Source organism: Ovis aries, chromosome 1, assembly GCF_016772045.2.
Source record: "Ovis aries strain OAR_USU_Benz2616 breed Rambouillet chromosome 1, ARS-UI_Ramb_v3.0, whole genome shotgun sequence".
NCBI lineage: Eukaryota > Metazoa > Chordata > Mammalia > Artiodactyla > Bovidae > Ovis > Ovis aries.
The window spans coordinates 124,881,814-124,901,425 of NC_056054.1; the positions used below are offsets into that span (position 1 = coordinate 124,881,814).

Consider the following 19,612-nt stretch of genomic DNA (forward strand, 5'->3'; position numbering starts at 1 on the left):
GGATATCACGTGCCTGGCTCAGTTTTAAATGCTTAACATGGACTCTTGCCTTTAATCTGTCCGATAACCCAGTGATCTATTATCATCCTGGTTTTGTGTGTGTGTTAGTTGCTCAGTCGTGTCTGGATCTTTTGCGACCCCATGGACTATAGCCCGCCAGGCTCCTCTGTCCGTGGAATTCTCCAAGCAAGAATGCTGGAGTGGATTGCCATTTCCTTCTTCAGGGAATCTTCCTGACCCAGGGATTGAACCTGGGTCTCTTGCATTGCAGGCAGATTCTTTACCATCTGAGCTACTAGGAAAGCCCAGCTTTACAGGTGAGGAAAATGAGGCAAAGAGACAGAGAGGGACACAGCTATGCACAGCAAGTCCAGGCGGACACACGGGCAGCCTGCATGCCTGACTCTCCCAAGCCTCTGTGATTCTTCCCAGTTCTGACTTTCCCGTGTCTCTGCAACAGTCTTCCATATTTCTAAGAGTCAGCGGCAGACAACCAATTTGGCCACTTGGTTTCTGCTCCACTCTTTTCAGTATTTAGAGGCATCTAGTTTAGTGTGAATGCCTGATGGGTCATTTAGTCACGAACAGACCTACCCTACTGATGTTTTAGGTCCTTTGGAGGGTGATTCTAATTATCGTATAAAGAGCGTGAGTATGAATGTGGGAGTTTTTATTACTCAGCTTCTTGGTCGTGGTTCGAAGGTTTTCTCTGGATAGTTCCAGTGTCAGTGTTGACATTGCTAACAATGATCTCCTGCTAGGGTCTAGCGAGTTTTCTCTTTGGGCCCTTAAAAATCAATGGTCATTTTAATTAAAAAAAAAAAAAAACTAGGTGAGGGAGGTAAATAAGCTCAATAATTTGTGTTTAAACAAAATGATTATCATTGTTATTTGCTAGTGTTCATTCAATAAAATATGAAAGGAACACTGGGTTAGAGGTGAAGAGACCCAAGTCTTCTTTACTTAAGCGCTCCCTGTCTCTTGGACATTAGGTGAGCGAGCCAGTTGCTTGGGGCAGCACATTCTACCCTTGGGGTTCCTTGTGATGTACAGAAGTTTCTGTCTATATTGTTGTTCAGTTGCTCAGTTGTGTCCGACTCTTGCGACCTCATAGGCTGCAGCACACCAGGCTTCCCTGTCCTTCACCATCTCCCAGAGCTTGCTTAAAGTCATGTCCATAGAGTCGGTGATGCCATCCAACCATCTCATCCTCTGTTAAGTCCCCTTCTCCTCCTGCCCTCAATCTTTTCCAGCATCAGAGTCTTTTCCAATGAATCAGTTCTTCACATCAGGTGGCCAAAGTATTGGAACTTTAGCTTCAGCATCAGTCCTTCCAGTGAATATTCAGGGTTGATTTCCTTTAGGATTGACTAGTTGGATCTCCTTGCTGTCCAAGGGACTCTCAAGAGTCTTCTTCAACACCATAGTTGGAAAGCATCAATTCTTTGGCACTCAGCCTTCTTTATGGTCCAACTCTCATATCCATATATGACTACTGGAAAAACCATAGCTTTGACTATAAAGACCTATACTAGAGGTATTATGTATCAAGATTCAACTTTTAGCTTCATATTACTGCATTATTTAGGAGAAGGCAGTGGCAGCCCACTCCAGTACTCTTGCCTGGAAAATCCCATGGATGGAGGAACCTGGTAGGCTTCAGTGCATGGGGTCGTGAAGAGTCGGGACACGACCGAGTGACTTTACTTTCCCTTTTCACTTTCATGCGTTGGAGAAGGAAATGGTGACCCACTCCAGTGTTCTTTCTTGCCTGGAGAATCCCAGGGACGGTGGAGCTTGGGATTCCATGGGGTCGCACAGAATCGGATATAGAATCGGACATGACTGAAGTGACTTAGCAGCAGCAGCAACTGCATTATTTATTTAGACATTTTTTGTTTAGACCCAGATGCTACAGCTGGATTTTACGATTTTGGTGTTTAAAGTATTGTGTTATCTTCTGGTTGTGTGTTCTCTTCTGTCTTTTTCTCTAGGGGGTTCCATATAGGATGAAAATGAAAACTAAAGAAGAGATTGGACCTGGAAATAATTTTCAGCAGTGGAGAAATTAACCAAAATGGGAAAGGGCACCATTTTGTTGTTAGATCAAGGGAACATGGGAGTGCTTGCCTATTTTTTCCAAGTAAATGGATATATTGTACATGGATTACTTTTTCACTGGGACTTTATGGTTTAACAGAAAGCAAAAAAACAGATCGAAATGTTCAATATTTCTGTCTTTTCAAGAACACATCAAGTTGGCATTTAAACTCAAATCGCCAGCCTTCTCTACGTCTATAATTGAAATCAGACTGAAAATTTTCACCTTAGTTCAGGTGACCCCTGTCTGTTTATCCACCTGGACTCCTCTCTGGTTCTCTTTTTAGGTCAGGAGTGGTAGTGGGTGTGAGGGACCAACAATACTTCGAATGTGGTAAATACGGGATGTGGGGAACTCGTGTGCAGAATGTCAGCCTTGAGTAGACATTTTGTAAACGTCTGCATTTACAAATGTGAGATGGATGGCCTTCTGAAATACCTTGTAGTTCTGTTTGAATTTTTTTAAATTTAAAATTGTTAGTTAAATTTATTTAAATAAATTTTGAAATATTTATTTGGCAGTGCCAAGTCTTAGTTGTGGCCTGTGGGATCTAGTTCCCTGACCAGGGATTGCATCTTGGCCTGTTGCATTGGGACCTTGGAGTCTTAGCCACTGGACCACCAGGGATGCCCTTCAGTTTGAGCTTTTAAACCTGGTGCGACACAGTCCAGGATTTCAGTCCTGAGTGGTATGGTTGTGTGGGGTTTTCCATACTAGGGAGACATTTTGATTTTAGAAATTGTTGAGAATGGATTTTGACTATAGAAATGGTTTCTAGTGTTTCATGGCTTGAAACACGTTTGGGCGCTTGGGCATCATCTTTCCTCATGTTTCCCCTTCACCCTGCTGTGACTGGTGGGCCTTCGAGCCCCGAGGGCCGTTGAGCTTGCATGCGGTCTGTTTGGAGGTGGGGAGCTCCCCTTTTCTAAAGAGGTGGGTCTCTGACTTGAGGTGTCCCCCTTCCTCTCGTTTTTGTGTAACAGTCCGTGTGTCGATTTTGACATGGTTGAGTGAATAATGCTCGTCCACTTTCTTTCTGTATCTGTGGTCCAGGGACTGTCATGGGTCTTTTTTCTCTTCCATTTTTTGGCCACGCCACTCAGTGTGTGGGATCTTGGTTCCCCAATCAGGGATCAAACTCGTGTTCCCTGCGTTGGAAGCTTGGAGTCTTAACCACCGGACTGCCCGGGAAGTCCCAGGGGACTTTTATGAGTCTTTGTCTTGAAATTTGTCACAGTCCTGGTTGAATGCTTGGTTGGATGTTCAAATGCATTTTCCAGTTAACAGTTCTTCTCAGCACCTGCTATGTGTCTTGGTGACAGGCTCACGGGATTCAGGCATGGATGGGTGCTTCGGGTATGGTAGATGCTCCAACAGAACTCAGGGGCTGGTGGTACCAGTTGTGGGTAGTGGGCTAAGTGTAATGGAATCGATGACAAAATCCCACGGAGAAGCGTTATTAATAGGAACAAGAGAAAATATTCAAAATGTTTCAGAGTTTATGATCCATTTGAAGTGCATGAAAAAAACCATAGTGTTGGAATTGGATTCATGTGTTTATAAAACTAAAACCAGCCTTCTTTGACAAATTTAGCTTCTCAGAAATATTCTTAGAAAGAAGGACTTTCTTAGAGAGTGTGAAGCCTATTTTGTCTTCAGCTCATGAAGGTTATACTTTACTTTTCTCTCCTCGTAAGATGCTATTAAAACCATACAAGCATCCACACAAAATCTCTGCACATGGACGTCTGTGGCAGCTTTATTCACGATTACCAAAACTTGGAAGCCACCAAGATGTCCTTCAGTAGGTGAATGGGTAAATAAACCGTGGAGTATCTAGACAATGGGATATTATTCAGGGCTAAAAACTATCTTTCAAGCCATGAAGGACATGGAGGAAGCTTCAATGCATGTTACCAAGTGAAAGAAGCTAATCTAAAAAAGTTCCATACTGTATGAGTCCAACTGTATAACTTGCTGAAAAAGGCAAAACTGTGGAGACAATAAAAGGACTGTTGGTTGCTAGGAGCTTGGGGAAGGGAGGCATTGACGGATCGGTAAAGCATAGAATTTTAAGGGCGGTGAAACTATTCGCTATGATCATTTTAATGGCAATTACATGACACTGTACATTTCACGTGGCTCAGTGGTAAAGAATCTGCCTGCCAGGCAGGAGACATGGGTTCCATCCCTCGTTCTGGAAGAGCCCCTGGAGAAGGAAGTGGCAATCCACTCCAGTATTCTTGCCTGGGAAATCCCATGGAAAGAGGAGCCTGGTGGGCTCCAGTCCGTGGGGTCACAAAAGAGTCAGATATGACTTAGCAACTAAATAACAACAACTGCATGGGTGACTTTGTTTTGTTTTAATTGGGCTGTGTCACATGCCGTGCGAAGTCTTAGTTTCCAGACCAGGGATTGTATCTGTGTCCCCTGTGGTGGATGTGCAGAATCCTAGCCCCTGGGCAGCTGGGGAATTCTGTGCACGGCTGGCTTTGGAACAAAGATGTTGAGGAGGTGAGGGTGAGATCTTTTGTTAAGAGGTGGGGAGTGATCTAGGTCGAGCGCCCAGGCCCCTGGGGCCTGGCTGGAGAGAGCAAGCAGGGAGACTCCAGGGGCTGAGTATGATCAGGGGAGGAGCTGGTAGGACTTACTGAGATGGGAGGCCTTTGAGAGATAGTGTGTGGGAGACATGATCCGATTGAGGTTTTTTATTTAAAAGTATGTGTTGTTTGTTTGGCTGCAGCAGATCTTTGTTGTGGCAAGCAGACTCTTAGTTGTGGCATGTGGGATCTCGTATCTGGATGAGGGATCAAACCCAGGCTTCCTGCATTGGGAGTTGGGAGTCTTAGCCGCTGGACCGCCATAGTGGTTGTCCCTGATGGAGGTTTGAAAAGGCTCCTTCTGCCTGCAGCGTTGAGGCTGAGTCAGGAGCCTTCTTTTCACCCTTGTGGCCAATAATCCTGATATCTGAACAGTGCTTAGACTTTGTAACGGCTCACACAGTCCCTGATCCCACTGGTGCTGTTGGGTCTCTATTAATAAATTTTTTTTCTGCTTCTCTAGGTGCAGATATTTTTCTTTATAGTCGATGAGAAAATGGATTTTCATCATGCCAGGATAGTTAGCTGATGAATTCCACGATGAGTTCTAGAGTGCCCGAGAAATGTTCGAGGATCATTTAGGGTTCTCTGCAGTCTGATGTTCCATTTCCCTCCAAAACAGAAGACTCCTCCTCCCTGCTTTAGCTCTTGTTTTGCTCTGCGAGCGCCTTTCTTGCCTGTAATCAGGTTCGACTCGCCTTTGCAGTTCACACACCCCTTTTTGGTTCGGTCTGATCATGTTTTGGGTCTTAAAAAGGTGAACCACTTGTCCTGTGTATTACCTTCCTCTTCATGGCCCAAAACACATTGGAGGATCTCTTTTAAAAATCCCACCCTAATTTTTTGTTATTGGACCTTGTTAGTCCATTTCAAGTGGCATGTGGTGAACTTGAACTTGTCCACAGTTAGTTTACTCGTGTACTTTGAACAGAATGGTAATAACTTTCACATCTGGTCCTTTTTCATTTAGGGACCTTAAAGCCACAGGTGCACATTAGGTAAACCTCCCATCACTGGAAGGTAGGGAAGGGGCGGAGGTTGCGGTTTGAGTCACCTCTGCAGAGAACTTAGAGGGACAGCCTCTGGGCCCAACACAATCACAGGCATTTTGCATTTCCTGAATGCCTTTCCTCTAGCATCTTGAATCCTTGGCAAGTATTACCTGGTGGGCAGTGTATTGTCATGCACTTCTCCAGGGAGGGGGCTGTGGGGAATCTGCCCTAGCTTTTCAGTACTGTCTTTTCAGAGGACCTTTATCCTAGTTCAGGTGTTGTCTGGAATCTCACAGTGTGGACTGAAGCAGAGTTGACTGATAAGGCTGTCTGCTTTTCTTCCCATCTTTTTGGTTTGGTATTCTAATAGATAGGGAGTTTCCTTATCAATGGCTTCCCTGATAGCTTTGGGAAAAGATGGTGGTAAAGGTGGTGCTTTCCCTCATAGCCCAGTTGGTAAAGAATCCGCCTGCAATGCAGGAGACCCCGGTTTGATTCCTGGGTTGGGAAGATCTCCTGGAGAAGGGATGGGCAACCCACTCCAGTATTCTTGGGCTTCCCTGGTGGCTCAGCTGATAAAGAATCTGCCTGCAATGCAGGAGACCTGGGTTCGATCCCTGGCTTGGGAAGATCCCCTGGAGAAAGGAAAGGCTACCCACTCCAGTATTCTGGCCTGGATAATTCCATGGAATGTCTAGTCCATGGGCTTGCAAAGAGTTAGATACGATTGAGCGACTTGAACTTCACTCGACTTCGTTTTTCAATGTCAGCTGCTTTCCAAGTGGGTAATGGGTAATTCTCATTTAGGAGCCTAATTCTCATTTAGGAGCCTGGGACATCCCCCTCACCTTTACCTTCTTCCTCCGGAAAGTTTCCCAAGTGAGTTGGGTTAACAGAAGGGCAGTGGAGAGAGCCATGTCTTTCTCCAGAAAAAGCTGCTTTAGTTCATTCCTGATGAATGAGGACATTGGTTTAAAAGATGGAACAGAACAACAACAGAAAACCCAAATGGGAGCCTGTTAAGGTCATGTCATCGATGGGTGGGGAGTTTAGCTGCTGACCTGTAGGAGGGAAGCAGAGATCTGGATCTTGCCAAGATCAGGGTGTTCATAGGCACAGCCAGAGAAGGGGTCATTCCATGAGGGGATGCTGCATGGCAGGTGGAAAAGGCAAGCCTTGACAGCACACGAGAGTGCTGTGAGATGCACAGGCAGAGGGAGGGGAGTTATTTTATTTTTATCTTTGTTTTTTGATTAAAAAAAATTGAAGTGTGATTGGTTAACAATGTTGTAATTTCTGCTGCATATGTGTGTGTGTGTGTGTGTGTGTATGTTTGTGTGTTCTTTCTAAAAAAATCATCTTTTCCATGATGGTTTTCACAGAGTGCTGCGGACAGTTCTCCGTGCTGTACAGTAGGAGCTTGCTGTTCATCCACTGTCTATATAAAGCTCACGTCTGCGGACTTCAGCCTTCCACCCCAGCGTCCTCCCCTTTGCAACCACCAGTCTGTTCTCTACGTCTGCAGTTCTGTGTCTGTTTCCTAGATCGGCTCGTTTGTGTCGTAGTTTAGATTCCGTGTGTGAGTGATAATTGAGTGGCATTTGTCTTTCTGATTTATCTCACTTAGGATGATAATCTCTAGTGGCATCCGTGTCGCTGCACATGGCATTATTTTGTTCTTTTTGTGGCTGAGTGGTATTCCATTGTATGCATATATACATCTTTTTTAGTCCATTCATCTGTCTATGGACTTTTAGATTGTGTCCATATCTTGGCTTTTATAAATAGTGCTGCTGTGAACACAGGGGTACATGTGTCTTTTTGGGTTAGAGTTTTGTCTGGATATACTGGTCCTTTTTATTTTAAAAAGAGACTTTGGCTCTATTTTTAAAGATTCCCAAATGCGAATCTGCTGCTACTGCTGCTGCTAAGTCGCTTCAGTCATGTCTGACTCTGTGTGACCCCATGGACTGTAGCCCACCAGACTCCTCCGTTCCTAGGATTCTCCAGGCAAGAAAACTGTAGTGGGTTGCCATTTCCTTCCCTAAAATGCCAATAAAAAGTATATGTTATTAATTTTATAATGTAATGTTGCCTTATGTGGCTTCCCTAATGGCTCAGATAGTAAAGAATCTGCCTACAATACAGGAGACGTGGGTTCAATCCCTGGGTTAGGGACAATCCCCTGGAGAAGGGGATGGATACCCACTCCAGTATTCTTGCCTTATTTAGAATTGCATGTGGAAATAAACAATATGATGGAAAAATATTGAGAAGTGTGTGTTCTTTGAATGTCCCCTCCATGTGATACCTCCAACCCACTGATTCCTGGTTTCTTTCCATTTTTATGATCAAAAAATTAGAAAGACCCATTCATAGGTAAGAGATAAACGTTTGTATTATTGTAGATGAAGGTCCTTTGGAGTAAATTCAGAAAGCACGCCCTCTAAAAGAACATGTGTTTCCATGATTGTCTTTGAATCCTTTTGAACTATCAAAAATGCTTGTGTTCTTTCCTTTAATTGTTGACGTGTTGGTATAGTCTTTGTTTACTTTGGTGGAGCAGTAATGGAAAGATCATCCATTCTTAATATGGGGTTTTGGGATTTCCATGTGCTGTGGGAGCTCTAGTTGGTGTCGACATTACTGGAATATTTTTTAAATGCATACGTAATTTTAGCAGAGAAATGGCTTATAAATCCACTTGATTGCTTAGAAGCCAAAATAAGCAAAAATCTTTGCCTTCAGTCTAAAAATCACACTTTCAAGTTGGATAGTTAATCTCTTTGCTGGCCATGTCAAGAGCCCTGTGGATGGAATCCTAGAATTCTGAGATAGCTGTCTGAAAGAGAGAGAAAAGAAGGATACACTCAGAATAAAAATCACAGTTCTACCATTTACTGGCTTGTGACCTTGGATAAGTCATTTAAAATCTCTGTGCTTTGGATTGCTTCATTTAATTGGGGGTAAGTACTTTCCTTCTAAACCTGTTAAGAGGGGTAATAGGCTTCCCTCATAGCTCAGTTGGTAAAGAGTCTGCCTGCAGTGCAGGAAACTTGGGTTCGATTCCTGGGTCGGGAAGATTCCCCTGGAGAGGGAAATGGCAGCCCACTCCAGTATTCTTGCGTGGACAGTCCCATGGTCAGGGGAGCTTAGCAGGCTACAGTCCATGGGATCACAAGAGTCGGACGTGACTTAGCAACTAAACCGCCATATTTCTCCAGGGTCTGAGTTACGGTTGTGCTCAGATGCTCAGTCATGTCCAACTCTTTGTACCCTATGGACTCCAGAGTCCAGCAGGCTCCTCTGTCCATGGGAATTCCAGGCAGGAATACTGGAGTGGGTTGCCATTTCCTCCTCCAGGGAACCTTCCCAGCGATCAAATCCCCGTCTCCTGTGTCTCCTGCATTGGCAGGTGGGTTCTTTACCATTAGCACCCCCTGGGAAACCTCTGAGTTTTGGTGGTCCTTCATTGCTCAGTCGTGTCTGACTCTTCTGTGACCCCATGGACTGTAGCCCGCCACGCTCCTTTGTCCATGGAATTTTCCAGGCAAGAACACATCCCTCCTTCAGGAGATCTTCCTGACCCAGGGATCAGACCTATGGTCTCCCGCACTGCAGGCAGATTCTTTACCGTCTGAGTTATGGTTGGTGTTGGTGGTTTAGTCTCTTAAGTTGCGTCCGACTCTTGCAATCCCATGGACTGTAGCCTGCCAGGCTCCTCTGTCCATGGGATTCTCTAGGCAAGAATACTGGAACGGGTTGCCATTTCCTTCTCCAGGGGATCGTCCCAATCCAGGGATCGAGCCTGGGTCTCCTGCATTGCAGGCAGATTCTTTACCAACTGAGCTACAAGGGAAGCCCAGAGTTATGATTGGTCTCTCCAAATTATCAACTTTATTGTTGCCATCATTTCTCTGCTTTGAGCCTGGAACTAAATGAGTAATGTTGGGGTTTTAAAAAGATTTCTGTTTTTCTCTCCTACTAAACCTGTGTTGGACTTAACCATTTCTAAGCCAGTTCCCTCAGTTTCCTGCCTGTGGAGCTTCATTAGCTGCAGTAGGTGGATATCACGAGGGGTGAAGTCTCCACGGGGCCCCTGTTTTCCGCCTTCTCTCGTGATGCGTCTGTAGCATTACCTTTCATATCTTCCCTACGACTAGGCTCGTGTTTCTTACCTTTGGCTGTGAGGGTCAGAAGTGCACCTAGCAATCAAACGTGAGCTTTACTGGGGAACCCAAGTTTCCTGAAGAGAAATTTGGCTAACTGCTTCCTGGCCGAGGGGATCATGTGAGGGGACAGATGAGTCACGCTTTGCTCTTATTATCAGTGATGCTCACCACCCTCATCTAAATAGGAGTAGCGGTGTATGTGTTATATGTAAATAGCCTAAAAATTCCATTTGGTTTGGGATGTCGCATCGAAGACTGACAAGTTCAGCTGATGGTTCAACAGTAGAACCAAGTAGGGCATGGATATTGTAGGTCGAGATTCATCGGACGTAGCTCCTGTTTCAGTGTGGCAGAGGAGACAGGAAGGTCATTGCTTGTGGACAACGAGAAAGGCAGTGACCGCCCTAGGAATACACCTAGGAGAGGGCAGAGTGTCGAGGCAGAGTGTGGTTTCAGGAACCATGCTGTTTGGGTGCGGAACCAACTTCATCACAGATGATGGGAGTGACTATGGGCAAATTATTGTGATCTTGGGGCTTCAGTTTCTTCCCCTGTAAGATGGGGGATCATGGTACCCACCAACTCCAGTTATTGCAAGTAGTGAATTGGTTGACATGTGTCAGGATTCAGAGGAGGGCCCAGCCCTGGTACAATTCCTGCAAATGTGAGCTAGGACCGTTCTCCACATCATGATGTATTAATTGCTCAGTCGTGTCTGACTCTTTGTGACCCTGTGGACTGTAGCCTGCCAGGCTCCTCTGTCTCCAGGCAAGAATACTGGAGTGGTAGCCATTCCCTTCTCCAGGGGATCCCGACCCATAGATTGAAACCAGGTCTCCTCCACTGTAGGCAAATTCTTCACTGATGGAGCCACGAGGGAAGTCTGTATCATGATAAGGAAGATGGAATACACAGAATGTGAGTGATGGCCTCTGGTGGCGGAGGGGAGGAAGGGGCAAGGAATACTTGAGAGAAGTTGAACTCTGAGCCAGGCTTTTATTCTCTTTTCCTTGCACATTTATTACAGAAAAATAGTAGTATATAGACAGTCAAAAAGAGAACAATCAAAACCTACCCCTTGACCTGCTTTCAGAGGTACCCACGATTAGCATGTAGCTTATTTCCTTTGAGACTTCTTTTCTCCTCTTCTGCTGAGTGGATTTTTTGAAGGATGTCAGGGAGGGTTAATGTTTCCCTACACTTAATTCCATCAATTTGGTTACATCAGTGTGTTATATAAGGAGCAATTTTTACTTGCTTTTAAAATTCTGTCATGAAATATTTAAAAGACACAGAAGAGCGCAGAGAATAACATGGAGAGGGCAGTGTCTGGAGTGGGCTCCAGTCATGTGGAGAAGACTGCAGTCTTGGGCGGGGGGTGCAGCCTGCTGAACCTACTGAGTATTCCCGAGGTCTGTCCCTGCATTGGGCCCTCAGGCAAATAGTTTCCTGGTTGTTCGGCGCTGAGTCGTGCCCGACTCTTTGGGATCCCGTGGGCTGTAGCCCTCCAGGATCCTCTGTCCATGGGATTCTCCAGGCAAGAATACTGGACTGGGTTGCCGTTCCTTCTCCAGGGGATCTTCCTGACCCAGGGATGGCACCCGTGTCTCTTGCATCTCCTGCACCGGCAAGTGGATTCTTCACCACTAGCTCCACTTCTTCCTGTATCCCTGCAGTAACCATCTGAGGTTAATGCCCACCACTCCCTCGCCTTTGATTGTGTAACTAAGGAGGCTCTGAGAGGCTGAAGGATTCACACACCATAGCGCATGGATCAGGGTAGAGCTGTAAGTGTTACGAGCTTGATACCGCCTAACCTGAATGCTGTTTCTTCTTCCCAAGTGCCTCAGGACCCTCTGGCTCCACCATCCTCACCTAAAACTACCCTTCTTTTATGTCTTGACTTTTTCCTTTTTTTCCAAATTATATTTGGACACATGAGGTGAACAAAATTGAGCTGATTTTGTGTGTGTGTGGTAAAATATATCTAACAAAAGAGTTACTATTTTAAAGTGAACAATTTAGCCAAGTTGAGTATATTTATGATGTTATATAACCTTTAACTAAAAGTTGCTCAGTCCTGTCCGACTCTTTCCGAGCCTATGAACTATACGGTCCATGGAATTCTCCAGGCCAGAATAGTGGAGTGGGTAACCTTTCCCGTCTCCAGGGGATCTTCCCAAGCCAGGAATCAAACCCAGGTCTCCCACACTGAAGGTGGATTCTTTACCAGCTGAGCCACAAGGGAAGCCCAAGAATACTGGAGTGGTGGCCTATCCCTTCTCCAGAGGATCTTCCCCAACCCAGGATTCAAACCGGGGTTTCCTGCATTGCAGGCGGATTCTTTACCAACTGAGCTATCAGGGAAAGCACCGCCTCCACCATCATCTTTTCCCAAAGCTTTTGCATCATCCCAATCAGAAATTTTGTACCTATTAAGTAATAATACCCCACCCCCAACTTCTATTTTACGTTCTGTCTGTATAAATTTGCTTATTCCAGATAGTCAGCCCTTCATGTAAGTGAAATATTTGTCCTTTTGTGACTGGTATACTTTACTTGGCATAATGTTTCCAAGGTTCATTCCTATTGTAGCATGCATCAGAAATTCTTTTTTTTTTTTTAACTGAATAATATTTCAGTATATATATATTCTACATACTACATTTTGTTTATCCATTAATCTGCCTGTGGACATTTATATTTCCACCTTTTGACTGTTGTGAATAGTCTTGCTTTAAGCATTGAATCAAAATACAACTCAATGACAACAACAAAAAACCTGATGACAAAAAAAGACAGAGACATTTCTCTGACGACGATTTACATGTGACCAGTAAGCTCATGAAAAGATACTCAGCATCATTAGTCATTTGGGAAATGTATATCAAAACCACAGTGAGATCACTGCCCACCCACTAGAGTAGCTATAATTGGGGAGAGAAAAAAGGAAAATAGGATGAGTATATGGAGAAATTGGAACCATGTGGAAAAATTGGAACCTTGTACATTGCTCTTGAGAATACAAAATGGTGCACCTGCTGTGGAAAAATGTTTGATGCATCCTCAAATTGTTAAGCATAAAATTATCATATGATTCAGCAATTCCGCTCCTAGGTATGTGTCCCAAGAATTTGAAAATAGGGACTCATACAAACACATACTCGTATACCAACTGAGCTTCCTTTGAATATATGTTGTTACTATTGTGTATCAATTAATCTTTGCTAAGGATGATTTATTTATGTTGCCATCTCGGCATTTAGTATGTAAATGAGCAGAAATTAGAACTCCAGAAAAAATCCCACCCACGTAATGCAAGCCATGTTAATTGAAACCGAAGCCCTAGAGACACGGAAAGTTTGGCTCAGCCACGGAGGCCATCTTGTAACATCAAGACACAAAGGAAACATTTTGAAGGAGAATCCACGCTGAGTCAGATTTCTTCTGTCTAAAAACATTGTCGAGATAATGATAAAATAATGTCAAGAAGATTCATCTACAGAACATTTTTCTTCCAGCCCCGGAGCCCCAGAGATTTATTTCCCAAGTATTAAATTTTTTTAAATGTTCCATAACGAAATTGATAGGTCTTGCTAATCACAGTTGAGAATAGAAAATCTGCTTAGAACAGTTGCGTTCATGGATATTTATTCCATAGTCCCAGGGTTGAGTCTCTTGACCACCTATTAGCCATTGATAATTCATCCTGAACTTAAAGCTTTAGTGGGTACATCAGAATACTCACACTTGAATACTTGTTGTTCTGGAAATTCACTCTGAATTATAGAATGAAGTACACTCTACAAAGACCTAGGAGCTGTTAACAGCTCAAGTTCCGGTTTAACTCCACTGTGCAGCCTTGGCATTTGTTCTGTGACTGGGCATTAACCTAAAGAAACGGACCTTCTCTCTGAAATCCTTTCTGAAACTGGGTTAGTGGTTCCAGGTTTTGGTTTCGCTGCTGGCTGGGAGCTGCTTGAGAACAGGAATATGTGGTACAGTTGTCTGATCAGGTTGGCACGACTCGCCCCCCTATGCAGACCCAGCCCTGGACACCAGTAGGCATCCTCTCTACTAAAATTACCTGCCACATGATCCAGAGCGGGTCAGACCTTGGGTTCTCCATGGGCCTGGAAGATCCCGAGAGAGAGAAGAGACAGACTTGAGTTAGGCCTGCGGGGCTCATTCCCCCAAACCCAGTGAGTGACTCTGCCCCTGCCAGAGCGGTCCGAGCGGTCAGCAAAGCCAGGGGTTTTTCTGTGGCTTACTGTACACAGATCCTCTCCAGGGATGTGGCCCACATGCTCCGTCAAGCTGAATGCTATTGTTGTTCCAGAACACATTTCTTTTACAACCTTTGATCTGGTAAAATGAGCCACTCAGAGTCTTGATTCATTTTTCAGCAAGATGGTGAATTCTGGCCCCTACCATACGGTGAATAGAAGGCCGTGTTTATGTCTATTTAATAGGCATTTAGATGTTTACTCCCCATAAAATACCCCCCTTTGTGAAATGTGGACACCCCTTTTCATCTGAGAGCGGCTACACTTCACGGTTGTCTAAATCAGTGCAAACCTTTTCTAAAAGTACTTTGGCTTTTAAACTAGCAATGAGCAATGATAAAGCCAGTGATTTTGAAAGTAACTAGCTTAACATCCCGTCGGTTGTCTGTTGGACAGGAAATGTAGGTAAGTGCACGTGTTCGTGCGTGCAAGCGAGCATGCTCAGCCATTTCTGACTCTGTGACCCTGTGCCAGACTCTGTCCCTGGGCTTCTCTAGGCAAGAATACTGGCGTCGGTTGCTATTTTTCACTCCAGGGGATCTTTCCGACCCAGGGATCGACCCTGGGTCTCCCTCCTTATGTAGGTGACAGTCTTTAATTTTGTAAATTTTTAGAATCTTAGTGTCTCAGCACCAGGACACCACCAGGGGGGATCAGAGCCCCTCTAGTTTCACCCCCTCTCCTAAATTAAGACTCAGAATCTTAATATGGTTAATCTTCCTTGGTAGGCACTCAGTTTGTGGAATAAATGAATGAAATATATATTCTGCTGAGTGGCTACTGTGTGTTGTGACGCATTTCGTGGCCGTCTCGGTGGCGATGATCTGCTCTGCTGGTACGTACATTTTATTTATTAATGGGAGAAACTGTATATAATTTTGTTGCCAAGTTTGGTGACCTTCACAGAATAAATGTATTCGTATACAAACTTCTGTAGGTCCCACTCATTTGAAAAGCTGGTAAAAAAGCCATTGTTCAGTCTCTCAGTCTTGTGCGATTTTTTGCGACCCCAGGGACTGCAGCACGCCAGGCTTCCCTGTCCTTCACCAGGCTCACCAGGAGTTTACCCTAACTCATGTCCATTGAGTCAGCGATACCATCCAACCATCGCATCCTCTGTCGACCCCTTCTCCTCCCGCCTTCAATCTTTCTTAGCGTCAGGGTCTTTTCCAGTGAGCCGGTTCTTTGCATCAGGTGGTCACAGTATTGGCGCTTCAGCTTTAGCATCACACCTTCCAGTGAATATTCGGGACTGATTTCCTTTAGGATTGACTGGTTGGATCTCCTTGCAGTTCAAGGGGCTCTGGAATCTTCTCCAGCACCACAGTTCAGAAGCATCAGTTCTTTGGCGCTCAGCTTTCTTTATGGTCCAACTCTTACATCCATGCATGACTACTGGAAAAAGCCACAGAACTGCTTTTTACACAAATGCAGATGTGCCTGTGCACGCACTTTTGTCTCTAATTCCAGAAGGTTCTAAGACCTTTGAAAGTTCTCCAGGGACCCTATGCTGAGCACCTTTGTATTGGGTCAACTCCCAGGGCCTATGTGAAATTGCTAAAGTGAGCAAGACTGTATGTCCCCTGCCCTTTACAAGCATGAATGTTTAAAAACTATACAAATAACTTCATGTGGAAACTTATAATTTCCATCTGGGCAGTGATTTTTAACTGAGGGTTGAGACCCTTTTGGGATTTATGAAATAATGTTAGTAGTTTGGAGCCAGCATTATCAAACCAATGGAATGGAATGGAAAAGAAACCAGGCTATATGTCCATATACTGAGTTGAGATGAAAAATATGGGTCCCTGTTTGAGAAAACTGATGTCTGCTCTGCTTGTTTTACTTTATATTTAGGGCAGTGGGAGCAATTTAAAGAAATGCATGCTTTCTTTTCATGGTCTGTTTTGACTGTGTTGGCCCTTTTTCTTCCTTATTAAAAAATGGTCCGAGTCCACTGGTTCCACTAACATTTTAACGTCTTAACAGTCTATCCCAAGTCATCACTTATTCACAGTTGTGAAAATAAACTTAAATCTGGCTCTTGAAGGCTCTCATGATTTTTCTTTATATTTAATTTTCCTCCTTTCCAGATAAGTAAAAATCAGTGTGATCCCCACCAGGCCACCATGTCTCTACTTTTAGACAACATTCCTTAAACTTGGTTTTCTCATCTGTGGAATGATCCGGATAATGATAATTTCCTTCTTCTAGGATTGTTGGGAAGGTTATGAGTTTACATAGATAGGATGCATAGCTTAAATTGTTCAGTTCAGTTCAATTACTCAGTCGTGTCTGACTCTTTGTGACGCCATGAACCGCAGCACACCAGGCCTCCCTGTCCATCACCAACTGGCAGAGTCCACCCAAACCCATGTCTGTTGAGTCGGTGATGACATCTACCATCTCATCCTCTGTCATCCCCTTCTTCTCCTGCCCTCAATCTTTCCCAGCATCAGGGTGTTTTCAAATGGGTCATCTCTTCGCATCAAGGTGGCCAGTGTTATTGGAGCTTCAGCTTCAACATCAGTCCTTCCAATGAACACCCAGGACTGATCTGCTTTAGGATGGACTGGTTGGGTCTCCTTGCAGTCCAAGGGACTCTCAGAAGTCTTGTTGAATTGTTGGTGTACTGTAAGGGAATTATTTTTTATACTTCCCTTAGAATTTCTTAGAATCAGTCCATTCAGGCTACATTTACTAAGCAGAAGAGTGCTCTGGGTGTGGTAATATTCTTGTTTCAGAAGCATCTGTCTAATCTTTTTTTTTTTTCTTAAATCTAGTCTATTTAACTCCATTTTGTGGTATAAATTATTTAGCCCCCTCTTATCATAAATAACATTAAGAGAACAATCCCTCTTTCTTTATATTTTGAATCAACATTCTGTTCACTTACAAATGTTGCATATGTTGATTTTTTTGGAACCCAGATGGAGTCTCCACGAAAACTCAGAATACTATTAAAACTCAATTGCCAGATTCTGTTATAAAGTAAATGTGGTAAAAAGAAAAAAAATTCACAAGAAGAGCTAAGTGATTTTCCTGGTGTTTTTCCCCCTCAGAAGTACTTTTGTAGGTATTGTGTTAATCTTAAAGAAGTTTATTGAATTTCCAGAATTATCAGCAATACTCAAAGCAAATAAATGTATTCAAATTCTTAGAAGAGATAATTCATGCATGAAAATCTTGCTTCTCTACCACTCTTAGAGTAGTGCGAGGAGATTCAAATTAAACCTTGTGGTGTCTTTTAAAATAATATATAGGACATACTCTATGCATATAAATACTCTTTTTGGCACCAGGTCGGTGAGTAGCTGCTGTAATTTAAAGGTTGTGCGTGATGTGGGTTTGTGAGGATTGCTGAGCTGTCTCTTATAGGGCAGCCTATCGTCATTAAAATGCTTCTTGACTCTGCTTTCTCTTCCATACCCTGCCCTGTTCATTCCTTCTATTTCCATAATGTTTTCACATTCTCTTTTCTTCCTTTCACTCTCTCTAGCAATAAAAACTTTCCTGTCAGAAGGAATGCAGTTACTAGTATCTGGCAGAATTCTATAGGAAAAGACATCTGTAGTGTCAAATGGACCTACATTGGCATTGCCACTCAGCTACTTTCAGGAATTTGGGCAACAACGTTGACCTCTCTGAGCTTTGGTTTGTTGTTTTTAAAAGGGGTCTCTTATCTGTGGCTTCAGTGAGCACTTTATACTGATAAGCTTACTTCCCTGAAAGGTATGTGTTGCAGAGAAATAATTAAAAGTCAGCAACTAACTGTAGATTTTTGTTGTTGTTATTATTATTCAGCTGGGTAGGAAATGTATTTTGTGAACAAGGAGGGTCTTCTTGGAAGCCCTGAAATCTCATTGTGTGCATGCATGCCCAGTTGTGTTTGACCCTTTGCAACCCCATGGACTGTATGGAGCCTGCTAAGGGAATTCCCAGGCAAGAATACTGGAGTGGGTTGCCAGTTCATCCACAGGAATCTTCCTACCCAGGGATCCAATCTGCATCTCTTGTGTCTCCTGCATTGGCAGGCAGATTCTTTACCACTGTACCACCTGGAAATTTCTCAGTTTCCCTACTATTTGCAGGGTCTCTGACATTACATGCTGAGTGGTAGATGCTAGTGATGATAACTTTTATTGATCATTTTTTATGTTCTAAGCCTAATATGTGCTTTTGCGTTTATTACATTGAATCATCATCGCTCACTTGGGGATGGGATGGTAGTTTAGCTTCATTCACAGATGGAAGCTTGAAATTCCATGATGTTATGAGAATCAGTCCATAGTCTTCCTGGCCCTTGAACCTAACTTCTCAATCACTGTTCAGTCCTCTCTTTCTGCATGAAGAGATGGATTGAGCTCTTTAGACTGCTTGGTCAAGAGTAGGGTGTCTCTCCTACCTTCCCAGTCAAGGACTGTCCTTCAAATACTGATACATTCCAATACAGTGGAAATGGACCTGTTATGAAACAGGCGCATAGACCCAGGTGTGGGAGGATGAGTCTTTTAAGAAATTACTCACCAAGTTGGGTCAAAGGTCATGGTTAACCACCTCCGGTGGCTGTTTGGGCCAAAATTGCCATCTCAAGTCCCCAGGGAATCCTGGTGGGCATTTTTGGAATGATTTAATTTCCGTGTTTAAAGCTTCCATCTTTTACTGGGTAGTGTCGTTAGACAATCAGAGAAAAGAATTTCTTACTAATATTGTCGTTTCTCTTGGTGAGGTCCTTCCCCATTTTAAGAAACTGGCAATTCAATTCAGGACCTCCTGTCTCATGCTGGAGGATGCTAATTCCCAAGAGTGAGCAATTTTTGATGGTGTTCCTCTTACTGTGTCAACAAAGCAGTGTCTGAAAACATTTCCCAACATTGCAAACATCCAGGTTTTCCTCCTTGGTTCCAGCCTCAGCGTATGGCGGTTCATTATTTACATATGCTGAGCGGCCTGCCAAGCTGATGCAGGTGTTGCTGACTTGTGAAGACATGTTAAGTCTTGCTCTAAAGAAAGGTTGGAATGCTCCCCTTTGTCAGAGGGATCGAGCTGTGCCAGTCACCAAGCTACATGTCAGTGTATGAAAATGCAGATTTCACTTTGCTGTAGAAGTAAAACAGTTTGACATACTGCCTTTATCAGGTTTTTCTTTCAGTGAATATCATTCTCCTTCCATCTCACACCCTACATTGTTGGGTAGCCCTTGCTTTAAGGTTGTTGGCTGTGCTCATGATATCACTTTCTTTGGCTTTGTCATTTTGGTGTCAACTAAATTGTCTGTAAAGAAAGCTGAGTGCCGAAGAACTGATGCTTTTGAACTGTGGTGTTGGAGAAGACTCTTGAGAGTCTCCTGGACTGCAAGGAGATCCAACCAATCCATCCTAAAGGAGTCAGTCCTGGGTGTTCATTGGAAGGACTGATGTTGAAGCTGAAGCTCCAATACCTTGGCCACCTGATGCGAAGA

General features: G+C 43.8%; 1 protein-coding gene across 7 annotated transcripts in view; it reads left to right on the forward strand.

Annotated features, from left to right (window-relative positions):
- Positions 1–19,612, forward strand: part of TIAM1 (TIAM Rac1 associated GEF 1) — a 461,928-nt gene that overhangs the window by 238,105 nt on the left and 204,211 nt on the right. The window contains exon 2 of one of the 7 annotated variants that reach the window (XM_060403826.1): positions 10,715–10,783. The exons of the other annotated variants lie outside the window; for them this stretch is intronic. The gene's annotated coding sequence lies outside the window, so the exon portion shown is untranslated. The remainder of the gene's footprint in view (positions 1–10,714; positions 10,784–19,612) is intronic. 7 annotated transcript variants of the gene reach the window in all.